The sequence below is a fragment of the Lithobates pipiens genome, unplaced genomic scaffold, assembly GCF_037356315.1.
Source record: "Lithobates pipiens isolate NorthernLeopardFrog02 unplaced genomic scaffold, aLitPip1_a1.2 Scaffold_8, whole genome shotgun sequence".
In the NCBI taxonomy this organism is placed as follows: domain Eukaryota; kingdom Metazoa; phylum Chordata; class Amphibia; order Anura; family Ranidae; genus Lithobates; species Lithobates pipiens.
This window is the reverse complement of record NW_027507903.1, coordinates 211,106,616-211,123,824: the sequence shown is the minus strand read 5'-3', so window position 1 is coordinate 211,123,824 and position 17,209 is coordinate 211,106,616.

Below are 17,209 nucleotides of genomic sequence, written 5' to 3'. Positions count from 1 at the left end.
GTTGCAAATTGAATGTTACCAAATAGAACAGACTATCATTCTGAGCCCAGCTTTTTTCATTCTTGTCCCAATCATATTTGGTCACTACTGTCTATTGATATGTAAACCACTTTGTTAAATCACAACTTACTGATCAATAATAAAACCTAGTTAACATCATTAAATGTACGACAAGAAATATGTTCAACAATGCTATACCTGTCTCAAGCTGGGCCCCTCCACATGTTGCTACCTGGAAGGCCCAGGTTGCATATTGGAAGCCTCAGCTGGGGGTGAAAGAAGCCTTGAAGGAAGACTGTAGAGTGGTGGCCTGGGTTCCATCTGGTCTGCCAGAAAATGCAGCCTTTCGCAGTGCAACATCCTGGGGAGATAAATGTCATCTGGATCTCCTGATCTCCGGGACTCCTGGAACTTCTTGCGCTCCCTCAGATATGTACTTATCAGGGCACCAATTTTGGCCATCACATAGGTCATGTCTGCCGTGGGGAGCATGATCTTCAGCAAATCAAGCAGTTTCTCCAGCGCTGCATTCCTCTTTCTTCGGCCCTTAGAAAGGGGGTTGTTCATCTGCCACAGGCAGGGCAGCTCCCTGAGCATATCAATGATTAACCCCAGAAAATGTGGTTCCTTGAAGGGATCCATTTTCTCTGCAAGACACAACACAAGACAAACACTAAAATAATGTCAGGCTAAACTCTCCTAATCTTGTTCCAATGTAGGCCTCAATCTAGAAGCAGTATAGGCTAGTGATGTACCAAGTTAAAATTGTACCTTTGTTTTAATGATCGGCACGTCAGCTCCTCACTCTGCTCACAGATCGGACGTACGACACACACGTGTTGCGTTTTATATACAGTGCGCATGCGTGAAACTCCGCCCGCCCCTGGCGTTCTTTCTAGTCTATTCCCAGCCCCTTCTCTTTTGGCGCAGTGGGGAGAGCACATGGCGGAGACAAAGCAGGGGCATGATAATAATTCCACTAACAAGGAGGAGGAAGAGGAAAGCCGAAGCCAGATTTAAGGCCTCAAATATGTCTTTTGGAGAGATGTTGGAGATGGTGGACATATTGAAGAGGAACGACTATGATGGGAAGTATGGACCTTACCCAAACCCAAATGTCACAAAGGCCAAGATCATGACTAAAGTTGTGAAGAGTCTTCAGAAGAATTTTGGGGTACGACGAAACAAGGATCAACTGAGAAAGCGCTAGTCAGACCTGAAACTGAGGGAGCATGATTAGTACAGAAGGATCAAGCAAGTTCTTCAAAAAAGTAAGTAGTTGTCGTGTGTTCATATTATTATTATTGCTTGCATACTGCTCCATGTGCTTTGATTTAATGTTGTACAATTTAAAATGGCCACTTTCATGTTCATGGGTTCAATTGTTCGTAATAAACATAGTTCGTTAGCCCACTCCAAAAACGATGTTTTGGCAAGTTGCACTTGACTACATTTGTTCACACAACAGGTAAGTATTCCAGCTTTAGAAAGTGTCAAAATTAATGTTTTTCACCTTTGAACTCTGCCAAAAAACACAATTGTAGGACACTTCCAAGCAATGTTTCATATTCCTATTTCTGCCCTCAAAAATCTGTGTGCTAAGTATTCCTTTTTTACATTCTTGTAGGGGAGAGAAGACACGGGACGTCTGAAGACACCAGGGACCCCACACCTCCCAAAGAAGGTGAAATACCAACACCAGAAGCAGAGGAGGAGGAGGAAAGAGAGATTGTCAAAATTGGTACCACAACAGGTGAGTGTCGGAGACCACAGCTTCTGGTAAGCTAATCAATATATGTCTGCATATTTATAATACATGGTGTGTTCTTTTTGGTTTCTTTTTAGGTGATGTGGATGTTGTGGAAGAAGAATCGCATTTTACCAGTGAAAGTGCCCAGATCCTCATTGGGGAGATAATGGGGTGCAATCGCGACTTAGAGAATATCCAGAAAAACATCAATGATGTTCAGCAAAAAATGAAGAACATCATTTATGTTTTAGGGAGAGTCTGAAACACCCGAAACTAGCTAGCATCCATTTAAATTTTTCTAAAACACTTTTATATTTTTAGAAAAGCCAAATTTGGAAGATGCACACAGTCTTTCAATATGTACTATCTCCCATCATGGGGGATCAATGTACGCGTTTTGTGGGTGCAACCCCTTCCTTGCTACTAAAGTGGCTGAGATGAAGGGGTTGCACCCCCAAAACACGTACATTGATACCCCATGATGGGAGATAGCACATGTTGACATTAGGCATGGGAACAGGAGGAACTGGCCACTTTTTGATTCTCAATTTGTGTGCATCTTCCAAATGTGACACCCCACCCGATGAAGGCAATATCAGCACAGTTTGTACATACTCATGTCTGATATTGTCTTCACTTTTCAAAGTTGAACTTTGTAAGTTCCTGTGTTCTGTATGTTATGCTTTGATACATGTCTGTTTACACAAAAAAAGTTAGAAAAATGTTACCCAAAATAATGTTTTATATACACCAAATATGTTGGTTTGTTGTAAAACCCTTTTTTAAACGCACATGTGAATGTGTTTTGAGTAAAAAGGTAAATTATCAACAATGTGTGGCTTCCTTTTTCAATGCGCAAAATCAGTATTTGTAGTAAAGTTGTTGTTTTCGGTGGCAATGGGTGTTATTTACTAAAGGCAAATCCACTTTGCACTCCAAGTGCAGTTTCAGGTGCAATTTTGCAGTGCACTTGTAGTGTATAGTGGATTTGCCTTTAGTAAATAACCCCCACATGATGTTTACATTTCCCCAACCAAGCCATTTTCATGACCCCACATATTTCTGCTATGGTGCTGAAAAGGAGCAATATTTTGTCAGTAATGCACTACATACATTATCAGCAAAAACAAGGTGTGTGTAGCAGACCCACAACATAATAAGGTTATCTGAAGAAGAAACTGTCACCTCATCTTGCTCTGAAATTGGGTTTGCACTGTTGTAGAAAAATGCCCAAAAAACCCCCAAATAAAATCTAGGAGACACCTAAAACAAAGCCAAGCAGTAAATGAAAACAAAGATTATTGGAGTTCCAAAGAAAAAAATATAAAAAAAATGCCTCTCAGACATTGTCTGGCATATCAATGGCCCCATACCCACAAAGCACTCCACATATCTTGATCTGACCTCGCGGGCGCTTTGGGCGGGTAAGCCAGGACGACCAGCTTCAAGGGCCATGAGTTTGACATTTTCCGGCAAGTCTGCATCAGGCCCAACTGAGGCCACATAGTTTGCTGAGTGTTTTTTCAAAAAATTGTGCAGAACACAGCACGAAAGCACAATATGATTTCGTTTATATTCCTCCATGTGTATTGGAGTCAAAAATAGGCGGAACCAGCTGGCCATTATCCTGAAAGTGTTCTCCACTACTCTTCTGGCTCTGGCCAGCCACAAATTAAAGATCCTCTCATCCGGAGTGAGGGTCCTCATCGTGAAAGGCCGCATCAAATGGTTTGCCAGAGCAAACACTTCATCCGTGACGAAAACAAAGGGGAGTCCTTCCACATTCTCCTCTGCCAGTAGAACTCTATCCGAACTCTATCCGCGTGAACACTCCACCATCCAACATACGGCCATTTTTCCCCATGTCCACATACAGGAAGTCATATGTTGCTGACACCACCGCCAACATCACAATACTATTATACCCCTTGTAATTATAATAGTACGATGCGGACGTGTTTCCCATCAATTGCACCTCCATAATTGGGAAAGTCTCAACAGCTAGCAAAGTGGGAGGCCACAGTCTGCCATTCCTGTGGTGTTGAAGGAAACTGTGGAGTCAAACAAGAAAAAAAAATTGTCATTTTGCACATCAACATTGCAAGCAGATTAGACACAAACATTTTTGGCCAAGATCAGTATAAAATTTTGGGAAATGAGTATTTAAAGCCAAAAGTATAAGGTCCCCTTATCAGATTCCCCCCACCATCTGATGGCCCATTGCAAAAAATTAGGGAGGATGTTTTGGACAGGTAACCCTCTCCACTTCATTGAGAGCTGAATGCATAAATAATGTGTGATACTTTGTCCAGCCCCTCCTTACTTACACTATTGGCAGCCCACCGGACAGGTAAGAAGTGTCATAATACAACAAAAAGGAACAAATGGAAGCACATTTTGACATTCTGCTATTACCTATCAAGATAATAATAGGAGAAAAAAAACTTTAAACTGTAGCATTTGAAAGTATTGAGGCAGGCCCTTGCACTGCATGCTTTTGTGAATTCATCCATAAATCTGACCAGAAAAAGGTAGGTATAGTGTGTATTGGGTTTGGCAAAGTTAACAGATAGAAGATTGCTATCAGCTGACCTAATAGTTGGTGGGAGGGGGTTTCTAATGAGTTTGGCCCACCAAAAAAAAAAAACTCTGGCACTCTGCATGAATTTAAGCATGGGTAAAGCAATACTATGGAGCTGACAAAATACATTGCTAAGTGACTAGGCTATAGGTTTATGGGCCCAGAATAGCATGCTGGGGAAGTTAGTGAAGGCAAATATGCATGAAGGACAAAAAAGAACTTGAAAAGCTTCCAGCATGCATGAGGACAAAGGGGCACAGCATATCAATTACAGCATATTGCAATCATGGTAATGAGGAAAAAAATCCAATACATTAACAAACATTAAATACATAGAATGTGATGTTAAAGGAGAAAACTTACCTTAATATAGTCCTTCTGCAGGACCTGTATGATGGCAGAACAGGTCTCTGGAATAATGATTCCCAGGGCCTGGGGCGAGATGCCTGTCGAGCACTTGAGGTCCTGAAGACTTCTACTTGTCGCCAAGTAATGCAACGTGGCGATGAGCCTCTGCTCCGGAGTGATGGCTTGCCGCATGCAGGTATCCTGCCTGTTGATATAAGGGGACAGCAAAGCCAGCAGACGGTGAAAAATGGGGTCCATCATCCGGAGATAATTCCTGAAATCATCAGGATTATTCTCCCAGATCTCACGAAGCAAAGGCATGTGTGAGAACTGGTCATGCTGGAGCAACCAATTCTTGGTCCACGAACTCCTCCTCACCCTGTTCATGGACTGGGCTTGTGTCAAAGCTAAAAGCCCAACACCAAGCCCCTGCACAGCACGAACTCCACGAGTACATACACGAAACATGGCTTAAAATGGTCGGCTGGTCAGAACAGACAACAGAAAGCACCGATAAACAGCAAGGCCTGAAAGAACAAACTGAAAACCAAAAACGAGCGGACAATAAGCACTGTAAATCAAAGTGTACTATCTACCAAGACACAGTCCGCAATGACCAACAAATGCAAACTGACTACACGCACTGATAATCAGATATGTACCAAGAAGCACAAACTGAAGAGCAGTAATGATCTGAAGCACAAATCTGAAAAGCGCGAATCGTCTCTTGCCAAACTTCTACTAACACGCGATAAACACAAGATCAGCAGAAGGAGCCCAAAGGGTGCCGCACGTAGTGCTGAACTTCACTTTTCTAGTCCCGTCATACGTGGTTTACGTCACAGCGTTCTTGTCGACCAGAAATTCCAACAACTTTGTCCGACTGTATGTATGCAACACCACTTCCGTACAAATCCGTCGGAATTTATCCAACGGATTTTGTGGTCGGAATATCCGACTGTGTGTACAAGAGCTTAGACTGGCACTTAGCACTTTAATTGGTTACACCTTTTTTGTGCAAGGCATTTTTTATGTAACAATAGTAGGTTATAGATGCAGCGCTGAGTTGAAAATCCTTTTTTCAATTTTTTGTGGTATTTATCTCTCACTACAGCAACAGCCCTAAGACAAATTTTGCTCATAGTTTGTTTCCACGGCGCGGGTTTATACCCATATTTTTTCTAATCAAGTTTTGCCACAGCTACAATCTGCTTTTTTTTTAAGTGGGCCCACATAGGCTTACCTATTTAGGCATTAAATTGACCTTGCATCCCTCTACCTTATATCAAGCTAACTACGCTGCAATGCTCGTCCGTTTAACCCCTTTATATGACCCACTTGTCCCCCTTACATTTCTCCTAGCTTGGTCTTATAATGGCGATCAAAATGGCACTATTACATGCAATAATATGACTCTTTACAGTGCTCCATGTTCCCCTCCCCCTCCCGCCACTATCGCTTGTACTTCAGTTCAGAGTACATGCTTAAATATTGGACTTTGTTAAAGTGATTGTAAACAATGACTTTATAAAATAATTCATTCAGTTTGAAATAGAAATGAAAAGCAAAACATTTGTGTATAGATATAAAAAACATTATAAATACTTTTTGTCACATTCCATTCAGGTGATCACATTCAAATTATCACGTTTCCTCTGTTATCAGCTGCATTCAAGTTGGGGAAGGAGAAGCAACCGCACACTGAGCTTCCCATTAAAAGGCTGTGCAAGTGGGGGTCAAGTCTGTTCATTTGAGGAGAACAGGTCGAGTTTCCAGCACAGCTAGAGAACTAACCCATGCCCAGTGTGGTCAGTTTTTAATAGGGAAGCAGAGGTACTGGCAGGATCACCAGAGATTTTACACAAAGGAAGCTATACACATAGAACAGGATACTTTTTCATACAAGTACATGATATCAGGATCATCACATCTTGACCTCAACCTTGAACTCTGCAACCCCCTCCCCTTATGCAGCCCCTTGGGCAGCTGACCTTGATGTCATGCTAGATTCCAATGACTGGGCTAATATTTGGCAGTAAACAAAGTCAACATCTTAGCTTTGGAGACCAATTACAAGGTATTTACTAGGTGGTACCTTGCCCGGCTAGGATTGCTAAAATACTATCTTATTCTCTGCACTATTTTCGGGGCTGTGTGGAGGCAGGAACATATTTGCATATTTGGTGGACTTTCCCTATAGTCATGGCATATTGGATTGAAGTGTTTTGCATGCTATCTATACTTTAGGTGTGTCCCTTAGTCCTGATCCTACCCTAGCTCTTCTGAAAAAATGTCTTCCTGATTTAACTTCCTCACAATTCTAATGCCCTGTACACACGATCGGACATTCCGACAACAAAATCCATCAGATTTTTTCAGACAGATGTTGGTTCAAACTTGTCTTGCATACACACGGTCGCACAAAGTTGTCGGAAATTCCGATCATCAAGAAAGCGTTGACGTACAATACGTACGACAGGACTAGAAAGAGGAAGTTCAATAGCCAGTAGCCAATAGCTTTTGTCTCGTACTTTATTCTGAGCATTCGTGGCACTTTGTGCGTTGGAATTGTCTACACACAATTCGAATTTACTTGATCGGATTTTGTTGTTGGAAAATTTTAGATCCACCTTTCAAACTTGACTATGCTTATCAGGTGTAGCGGGTCATACTTAGTCATAGTATGATTATGTTCTACTTTGACCCTGGGACAACCTGGCCAATTCCATTCCCCTTTCTTACCCTTTCCTTCCTCTTCTCTTCCTATATTCTTCTCTTCTTGTATTTTCCATCAATGTACATCAGCCTACAGTCTTCTTCTTTGGAGCTCTTAAAGTGGAAGTAAACTCCCCTATCGTTTTCAGCCAAGGAAACTGCCATCTTTGCCTCTGTTTAATCTTCAACTACTAGGGTGCTGCACATGTGATTCGTTATGACACCAGCCATTGGATGGTTTGATAGTTTGGCTGAGAGCACAGCCAATGTGCAGTTTCCGGCATGCCTTTTTTTTTTAACTGTTTAAATCCATGGGTTTACTTCCACTTTAAGCATAGTTCTCCCCATGATGTGGGATTACCCCATTTTTTTTCTGTTTCAAACTTGTTTACTTATATGCTGTTCCAAGTATTAAAACTCTTGTTGCTTACTGCTTGATTATTCTCATTTGTTAGCATGTATAGCTATATATTTTCAGTGCATTGATATGTTGATTGTACACGCTTATATTTATCTTTGCTTCAATAAAATTATTGAACAAGAAAAAATATTTAAAAGCTTAATGTTTCTATGACCCTTAAAAGCCTTAGGGGTGGATTTACTAAAACTAGAGCACCAAGAATCTGAAGTAACTGTGCAAAGTAGCCAATCAGCTTCTAACCTCAGCTTGTTCAATTAAGCATTGGCAATAAAACCAGGAAGTTGATTGGTTTCTATGCAGAAGTGAGCTTGATTTTGCACTCTCTAATTTTAGTAAATAAACCCCTTAATGTTAATATTTATGCCAACAGTCACCTCTTCCTAAGTAAACATCAAAACCTCCAGCAGATTTTTTTCTTTACCACGTGATCGGCTGTGTCCAATCACAGCTGATCACAATGTAAGCAGGATTCAGCGGTTATCGGCAGTCCTCTCCTTACATTGACAGCATGTGAGAAGAGGAGAGCCGGTAAGCCACAATCCACACAGGGGACATCTACACCGATAATCAGGATACTGATCGTCAGTGTCTAGATTATCAGTGCAGCTCCATGAGTGCCCATCAGTGCTGCCTGTCAGTGTCCATCAGTGATGCCTATCAGTGCCCATCAGTGCCACCTGTTACAGCGATCCTTCTGGTGGCCTGGCCTGAGACTTGATTGTCAGAAGTATGTGAGGAGTTGTGAGATTTGTATCCGGAGCAAAGGAGACAAGACCAAAGCTTGGGGTTTGTTAAGGCCCTTGCCCATTCCAGCAAGCCCTGGGAGATGATTAACATGGACTTTATTGTTGAGCTCCCACCTTCTGAAAGTTTTACCACTATTTTTGTGATAGTTGATAGGCTATCCAAAATGGCACATTTTATACCAATGATTGGAACACCATCTGCTTCAGAGACTGTTCAAGCATTTATCAAGGAGATAGTATGGTTGCATGGGTTCCTTGGAGTATAACTTCTGACCGAGGAGTGCAGTTTACTTCCAAATTTTGGAAAGAACTTTGTAAAGCACTTAAAATTGAGTCATGGTTATCTTCAGCATATCACCCCCAGACGAATGGTCAGACAGAACGTACAAATCAGAGCTTAGAACAATATCTTCAGTGTTTTTCTTCATTTACACACGATGACTGGGCTTTGCTTCTTCCGCTAGCAGAATTCACTTACAACGATTCTGTCCACTCAGCCACAGGTCAAATGGCATTCTTCGCAAATTTTGGTTTCAACCCCTTTTTTTTTATCTGATTCAATCTTTGATTCTTCTGTTCCAGCAGTCCGGTAGCAACTGTTTCTACAAACCAACAATAAAATTCTACAGGAAGCTATTGCCAAGGCCCAAGGGACAACAAAAAGTTATTTGATAGAAAGAGAAGGGGTGATCTGGATCTTAAACCCGGTGACAGAGTATTGTTATCAGCCATCAATCTGAAAATAGCTTGTCCTTCCAAAAAACTGGCTCCCAAGTACATTGGCCCATTTGCTGTAAAGAGAAAAATAAATCCAACAGTTTATGAACTTTTGCTTCCAGAAAAGTATAACATTCATCCGGTTTTTCATGTATCTTTACTAAAGCCTACTGCACCAGATCCCTTCCCCGGCCGTAATCCTGGCCCCCCAGCACCTGCTACTATTGAGGACAAAGAAGAGTATGAAATTGAGGCCATTACTGATTGTAGGAAGAGGGGTGGCCATATTCAGTATTTGATCAAAGGGAAAGGGTACAGTCCTGAGAAGAGCTTGTGGGAACCAGAAGACAATGTCCATGCACTGCAAACAAGTGCTGGGTGATCTTCAGCTCCTTCCTGACCCACCAAGTCCTGATTCATTGCTACTGTTTGTTCGTGTATGACCCGGCTCGTTTTTGGACTTCCCCTCTGCTTGCTCCTTTGCTCTGTTACCTGTTATACTAAGTTCTGCCTGTTTATTGGACTTGATCTGTCTGCTGACTTGGTACCACATTGCCGGTTGTTACCCTACCTTGACCTGCCCTCTGGACTTGCTTTTGCCTGCTGATTCGGTACCCTGCTGCCCGGTTGTAGTAACTACAGCTCTCAGATCCCATCTGCAGACGTCATATGACTATAGCCTGGTATTGAAGTGGTTAAAATACATACATACATACATTCCTTATAACATTGCAGCCACTTATGCACAACATATTTTGCCCAAAGGAGCTTCATCAGGAGACTTAAAATTGCTGCATAGAGTTGATACTAAGAAGGAAACAGATAATTGTAAATATTAACAAATATTAAAATTAGATTGTATTACAACAATAGCATTACAGTAAATACATCTAAATTAAAAAAAATATTATTTCATATAATTGTTAAATATCATTATATATTAAGCCGAGAGAGCCCCTAGGAGGCTTTAAAGTCAAATCTTGAATCAATTGGATAATTCCTCTGGCGCCTAGGTCAGAAGGGCATGTTGCAACCATAGGGAGCAGGGACATTTCTAAATTAGTAGAACAAGGAATGTTTTGAATGCATTTTAATTTATCAATTTCTACCTAATAGAAGATAATTCAGGTTGACCATAGGTAAAAAAAGATTACCTTATTTTCATAGATGCCAATGTGTGACCAATTGATTCCTCAACTCCTTGTAACAAGTGAATTGCTGGGATTTAAGAGAAAACTGGCAGATGATATTTCCTGATAACCAGGAGAGACCCAAAAAATGGAGCATGAAACAGTGGAGGTCCCTCCTGCTGTATAGACTTGTTTGCTCAAATAAATCAACCAGTAAGATCCTAAAAAGGGAGGAAGGAGAAGGTATCTCTGTGTGATATATATGTGATTCATCAAAAAGGGATTATCACTAAAAGGGGCAGGGCAAGAAAGCAATTCAACCAAAGTGGGGCGCAGAACAAGTAATCATCCCTCCTGTAATAGAGTGACCATAAACTTGTCCAGTGTTCGTAAATGTTCCATCTCCAACAAGGGAGCATGGACCAGTCCCATGTCTCATCCCAAAAATCTGATGTTAAACTAACAAAAAGGATCAAAAAGATCTATTTGAAATGAGTACTTACAGGCGATAAAATCAATGCAGAGAAATTTAAGTGCAGTAAAAAGGGAGAGGAGTGCAAATCCTCTCTTGCAAATCCTCTGTCAGAAATGGTGGCTGAGTGCAACGATTTAAGCCTCTCCCCATCCTGGCGGCATTTCTGACATCACCAGTGGGGCACGGATGTATTAAAAGCGCCACAACGCATGCGTGAATCCAGAATGGTGGATGTGACATCACACGCATGTGTGTGGAGATGCACATCACCATATTGGAAAGTCAATTGCCCATACGCAACGCAGGGGATGGCAAGATAAAAATTCCGGCCTGCCCTTCCATTCTGTAGGGCATAGGACTAAAGGGGGTTATACAGAAAGCAAAAAAATATGCAAACCAATCGCCAGATGTCATTAAACCCCCCTTGCAAGTGCATACAGCGCTGAAAGGGCTCAAGCTTGACAAGGGTGCTCGTATAGTTGCTGGACCCGAGACCCAGGATATAGAGATTGTGTATCAAATAAAAAAGTAGGTTAAGCAGGTATGTGAAATTTTATCAGAATCCTGCCTGCATCCACACAAAGAAGCCGATGCTCTCAGCCTAATAAGTGTACAGAATACATATAGATGCAGTACAAAACTTAACATGTTTCAAAAAAGTGTATACATAACAACACAACAATCTGTTAGGGTAACCCATCTTAATATAAGATGAATAGATATTGAGCAATCATAAAGGAGTGGATCAGGGGAATAAAATAAAGGATCATTAATCCTGGAGGTTTGAGAGCGGTTGTGAATCCAGCGAGCTACTTCCTGTAACAACAGCCTATCATTGCCTCCTCTTCTTTCATTTGTTGGTAGATATTCTGCCACAAAAAAATGCATTTTTGATAAATCGAATCCGTGGAATAAACCCATGTGTCTGCTAATGGGTGTCTCCATCTTGGACTTGAAGACTAGAGAGACATGATCACAGATGCAGTGAAAGAAGGGTCTCTTAGTCTTCCCCAAATAAATAAATAAATGCTCCACAGTTGGCATTTGACAATTGGCCAAAAATGTAGGTCTATAGATATATCCATCATCTAGTGTAATTTGTTGGGCTCCATAAATGTATCTACAGAAATTACATTTATTACAGGGAAAGGTTCCTCTGAGTTTTTTTTGGTTATTGTTTTGGATTGTTGATGGCTATGGACCAGACCATCTTTCAATGATATCAACCTTCTAAAGGTTATTTCAGGGTGGGTTTTATGATGTTTAGATACAGCATCATCTGCCAGCAATAAGTACCTGTATTTCTGCATTATTTCTCTGACTTTTTTTTGTCCTGAGAAATGGGCAATCAATCTTACCCCATCTCATATTTTTTGGATTTTTTACCATGAATTCATTCATTAATTCTTCAAAGTCAGTATCCCTACTGCAATTCCTCCTTATCCATCTGACTGTAGGGAATAAGGAGGTAGGATGAGAACTATCTGCATGCAGGATAGAGTTTCCTGCAGATGATTTGCGGAAAAATTTGGGTCCAAGCCTGCCATCAGGGTTAACAAAGATTTTGACATCCAAGAAGTTCAGTGTTTGTTGGTGAAAATCTAAGGTGAATTTCAGATTGAAATCATTGTATTTCAAAGTTTTAAAAAAGATGACCAACTCATCTTGTGTCCCCGTCCAAATAAAAAAAATGTAGTCGATAAAATGTCGCCAAACTAGCACCTTGCTGAAGAATTGCTGCATATCTTCCTTGTAAAATAGGTTGTGCTCCCATCCCCCCAGGTACCGGTTTGCATAGTATGGGGAACACTTAGTTCCCATCATCACCCCCTGCACCTGGAGGTAGTGGGTGTTGTTTGTCAGTATAAAATGAAGCAGGTCAAGGATAACCTTATTGTATGGTCCAGTTATACGATTTTGTTCATAGATGAAGCCCTCCACAACCCAAACCCCCAACTCATGGGGTATGGAGTTGTAGAAGGCCTCCACATCAATCATCACCAAACACGCCCCCTCAGGAATATGCATCCCATCTAGGGTTCTCAAGAGAGCCATAGTATCCTGTATATATGAGGTAAATGCCCCCACATGGGTGCGAAGATAATCATCTACTATTTGGCTGGCTGTAAGGCATCAGTTTCCCGAGACTTTTGGTCGCCCTGGGGGATGGTTTAGGTTCTCATGAATTTTGGGCAATGCATAAAGCATGGGAGTTTTTAGAAATTGGGTATTTCAAAATTCCCATTTTTTTAATTTATCAAATTATTCTGATATGCAGAAGCTATCAGTTCTGTAGTGTGTGTCAATATTCTTGACAAAACCCTTGGATACTTTTTTATACCAATCAACAATCACAATTATTAAGGAGGTCCATGACATAGTTTCATATTGAACATGGTCCATTCCCATTAAATGACTTCCTTTATCTGAGGGCTTGATAATTAACTCAGGATTGTCTTGCAAAGAACGGACTGCTTCCTGTTGGCCAGATGTTAGGTTGGAATGGGAAATTCCCTTCCATTTGGTTTGTTGAATTTCATTTGTGACATGTCGTGTAAAGGCTCAAATATTTGGGTTGGCTTGGAGGGTCAGAAATGCCCGGGATTTAGGTTTATATTCTTTAGCAAAAAAATAAATAAGTGGAGCATCATTGGGAGGAGTGTCAGCCGACTGAGAGTCCCCTGGGTTTAGGGGCTGAATCTCGTCAGTATGACCCTCCTCCCATAGTTCTATCAGATCATCAAGACCCTTTATATTGTTTATTGTAATTTCATCCCACAAGGGTTGCGGTGGAGCTTCTGTTTTTTTACCATAGAAAACTTTAAACAATCGTTTACACGAGAATAGGTTTAATTACTTAATAAGTTCAAATTGGTCTACGGTTTGGGTTGGACAAAAAGTTAAACCCAGACCCAGCTCCTGAATTTGTTCACTATGTAAGGGATAAGACGATAAGTTGATTACTTCAAATATGTTTTTGACATGGGTGTCTTGTGAGTCACTTGTTCCACATTGAATACTTTCTTTGGGTCTAGTGCCTGTTGAGAAAAAATTGGAGCCAGACGTATGTCTATCTGGTGGGAGTTCCCGTTTGGGTGGCTTAACTGAGTCGGTGCAGGTGTGGATGATGTTTGGGAAGTGTTCAGTGATGGGATTCCTCCTGAATGCTCTGAGGGACCCATAATCTGTGAAGTAGAGGATTTAACCTGTGCTAGTCGCCGACTCATAGTGGGAATGTGCTTTGGTGCAGATAATTGTGCATTTTCAATATCCTGCTTACGTTTGTGCAAGCCTTGTGCGCCCTGTGCACGTACGTTCTTGAACCTGCAAAGAAGACCTAGAGGCGATTCAGTTCGCATTGTGCGCTATATAAGTATTTCATTCATTCATTCATTCAAGACATGGATGAGAATGATGAAGTATCAGAATCATTAGGATCATTCGGTGGCTCATTTGATTTAGGGACTTTATTGTTAGGTCTTGTTTCTGACATGTGTCTAGTTATAGGTTGTATTATTATCATAAGCTAATTTATCACGCATACATTTCTTTTCTTTCGTTTTCAAAATGTCAGCAATAATTGTCTTTGAATTACTTTTTAAAGTTAATTCCTGTGAGTTAAAAAGGCAATCAGATCCAAAATTTTCATTGGCCTGATATAGTTTTTTTATTTCCCTATCTAGTGAATCCAATTCAAGTGAATATTGCCGGTAAAGCAGGTCCATGATTTGGATGGAACAAGCCTGCAAGTTATCTTCCCAGCTAGATCTGAAATCGGGTTCTAATTTGTTTATATTGGGGAATATTTGTATTCTCAAATAGGGATGAGCCCGATGTTTGAGTCGAACGTAAGTTCCCAGGTACGTAAACGTGAAGCCCCACCAGCTCTGATGCCACAGGGAAACCATTGGGAAGTCCCCGTGTGTCAGAGGGGGGCGGGGTCACCCAGGTACGTCACTGTGTGGTCCTGCCCTCAGTTATAAAAGAACTGTCACCTGAGAGGACGGTCATTATGGTGGGTACCTCCCATGGAGGTGTATTGATGGCAGCATGCAGGTTTTTTTGTTTTGTTTTTCGGTCCGTCAGCAGAGTGAGAAAAGAAGATGAATGGACTTTGTGGGACATTTTTATTTTTTTATTCTTTAAGAAAGGGCTTGTCCCAAGATGTGTCTTGTAGTTTTTTAACCTTTTGACACTTTTTTTGTGAAATGGTAGGGATAAAATTTACCTGTTCAAACAGGGGGGCCAGGATCTGGGGTTCCCTTTGTTAAAGAGGGCTTCCAGATTCCGATAAGCCCCCTGCCCACAGACCCCACAACCACCAGGCAAGGGTTGTGGGTATGAGGCCCTTGTCCCCATCAACATGGGAACAAGGTGCTTTGGGGGACTACCCCAAAGCACCCTCCCCACGTTGAGGGCATGTGGCCTGGTACAGTTCTGGTCTCTTTTTTCTTCCCCCCCTCTTTTCCTGTGGCCTGCCAGGTTGTGTGCTCGGATAAGGGTCTGGTATGGATTTTTGGGGGGACCCCCACACCATTTTTTTTAAATGTTGACGCAGGGTTCCCCTTAATATCTATACCATACCTGAAGGGCCTGGTATGGAATTTGGGAGGACCCCCAAGCAATTTTTTCAATTACTTTTATCTGTATTGCCAAGACCTGACAATCCATTATAACCGCGAGTAGTTTTGAATGACTTTTTTTCATTTAGAAATGTCATTTTGTGCAGGGACTATTCTAAACTGTGCCACTTTACAAGCATACTATAGACATCCCCCAGGTATGACATTTAAAGGAATATTTCACTTTTATTGTTTCACTTTAAGCATTATTAAAATCACTGCTCCCGAAAAAAGGGCCATTTTTACAACTTGCATGTTTTGCATTGATACATGTCCCCTGGGGCAGGACCTAGGTCCCCCAACACTTTTTATGAAAATAACTTGCATATTAAATCTTACAATTAGCACTTTTGATTTTTCACATCCGTGTACCATAGACTTTAATGGTGTTTGCATGTTCAAACACATTTTTTGCCTGTTCACATGTTCTGCTGCGAACCGAACCAGTGGGTGTTTGGCTCATCCCTATTCTCAAACCCCAAGGGAAACTTTTCCTTCAATGTATTTAAGAAAGTACCATTTATTCCAGTAAACTCTGAATTTCTTCTCCAGCATACATTGGAATCACAGAAAAAAATCTCTCCATAGAGATATTACCACTTTCTGCATTTTAGGAACGAGGAATTTTTTCCATCAGTCCGCTAAATTCATTGCCACAATAACTAGCCATATTCATATGGAACCAATTAAAATTTCTCAAAACCTGATTCATTATCAAGATAGGAAAAAATTATATGGTTGTATGTGCTGCTAATGATCCAGTGCACAGATACACAATAAGAATTATAAATTTATTGAAAAATGTGGTCATTCAGCGCCACAATTTGTGGGTGCGTACACCCTATATTTAATGAAAAGAAGGATATGGGTGATGAGGAACCGAAGAAGACATCCCAATTGGTTTTAGAATTAAGGATACATAGGATGGGACTTTAAAAGTGCCAATTAATTAAACAATTTGTATGTAAAAAATTATACATTTTATTTAAAGCAGAGTTCCAACCTAAAAATATTTTTTACATATTTACAGTCCTTTCATAGTTTTAATAAACATTTTGGGGGAATTTTTTTTTAACTCACCAGAAACGTCCTGTTGCTATGTAGTGGCTCCAAAACTGTCACTTCTGGGTCCACAGAGATCTGCATTACTACCTCCCTCACCTGTGCTGATGATGATGACTCACATTTCCCAGGAGTCAGTGGGCAGTATTATGAGCAAAAATCACATTATTTCCCGACAGGAAATGACATGATATAAGGTGGATCACCTTCCTTGATCGCCACCTGCTGTTATGGCAACTTTGTAAACAATCAGCAATACAGCTGGGGGAGAACAACACATGTGTGAGATAGAGAGGTGCACCCAGCATGCCCCTCTCCATCGCAAATCCAGGAAGAGGTTGCGATTGGACTTCACATGCCCACAATCACGATGGCAATGGCCAGAAGAGGATTTTCATACAACATTGCAGCCACTTATGCTCAACGTGTTTCACCTAAAGGAGCTTCCTCAGGAGACTTAAAAGCGCTGAGCATAAGTGGCTGCAATGTTGTATGAAATTTATGTATTTGACTATTCTTGTTATTTTAAAGAGATTTATTTTAAATACATTTTTTTTGTATATACAAGTTGTTTAATTAATTGACACTTTTAAAGACCCGTCTTATGTATCCTTAAGTCTATGGCATAAATGCACATACACT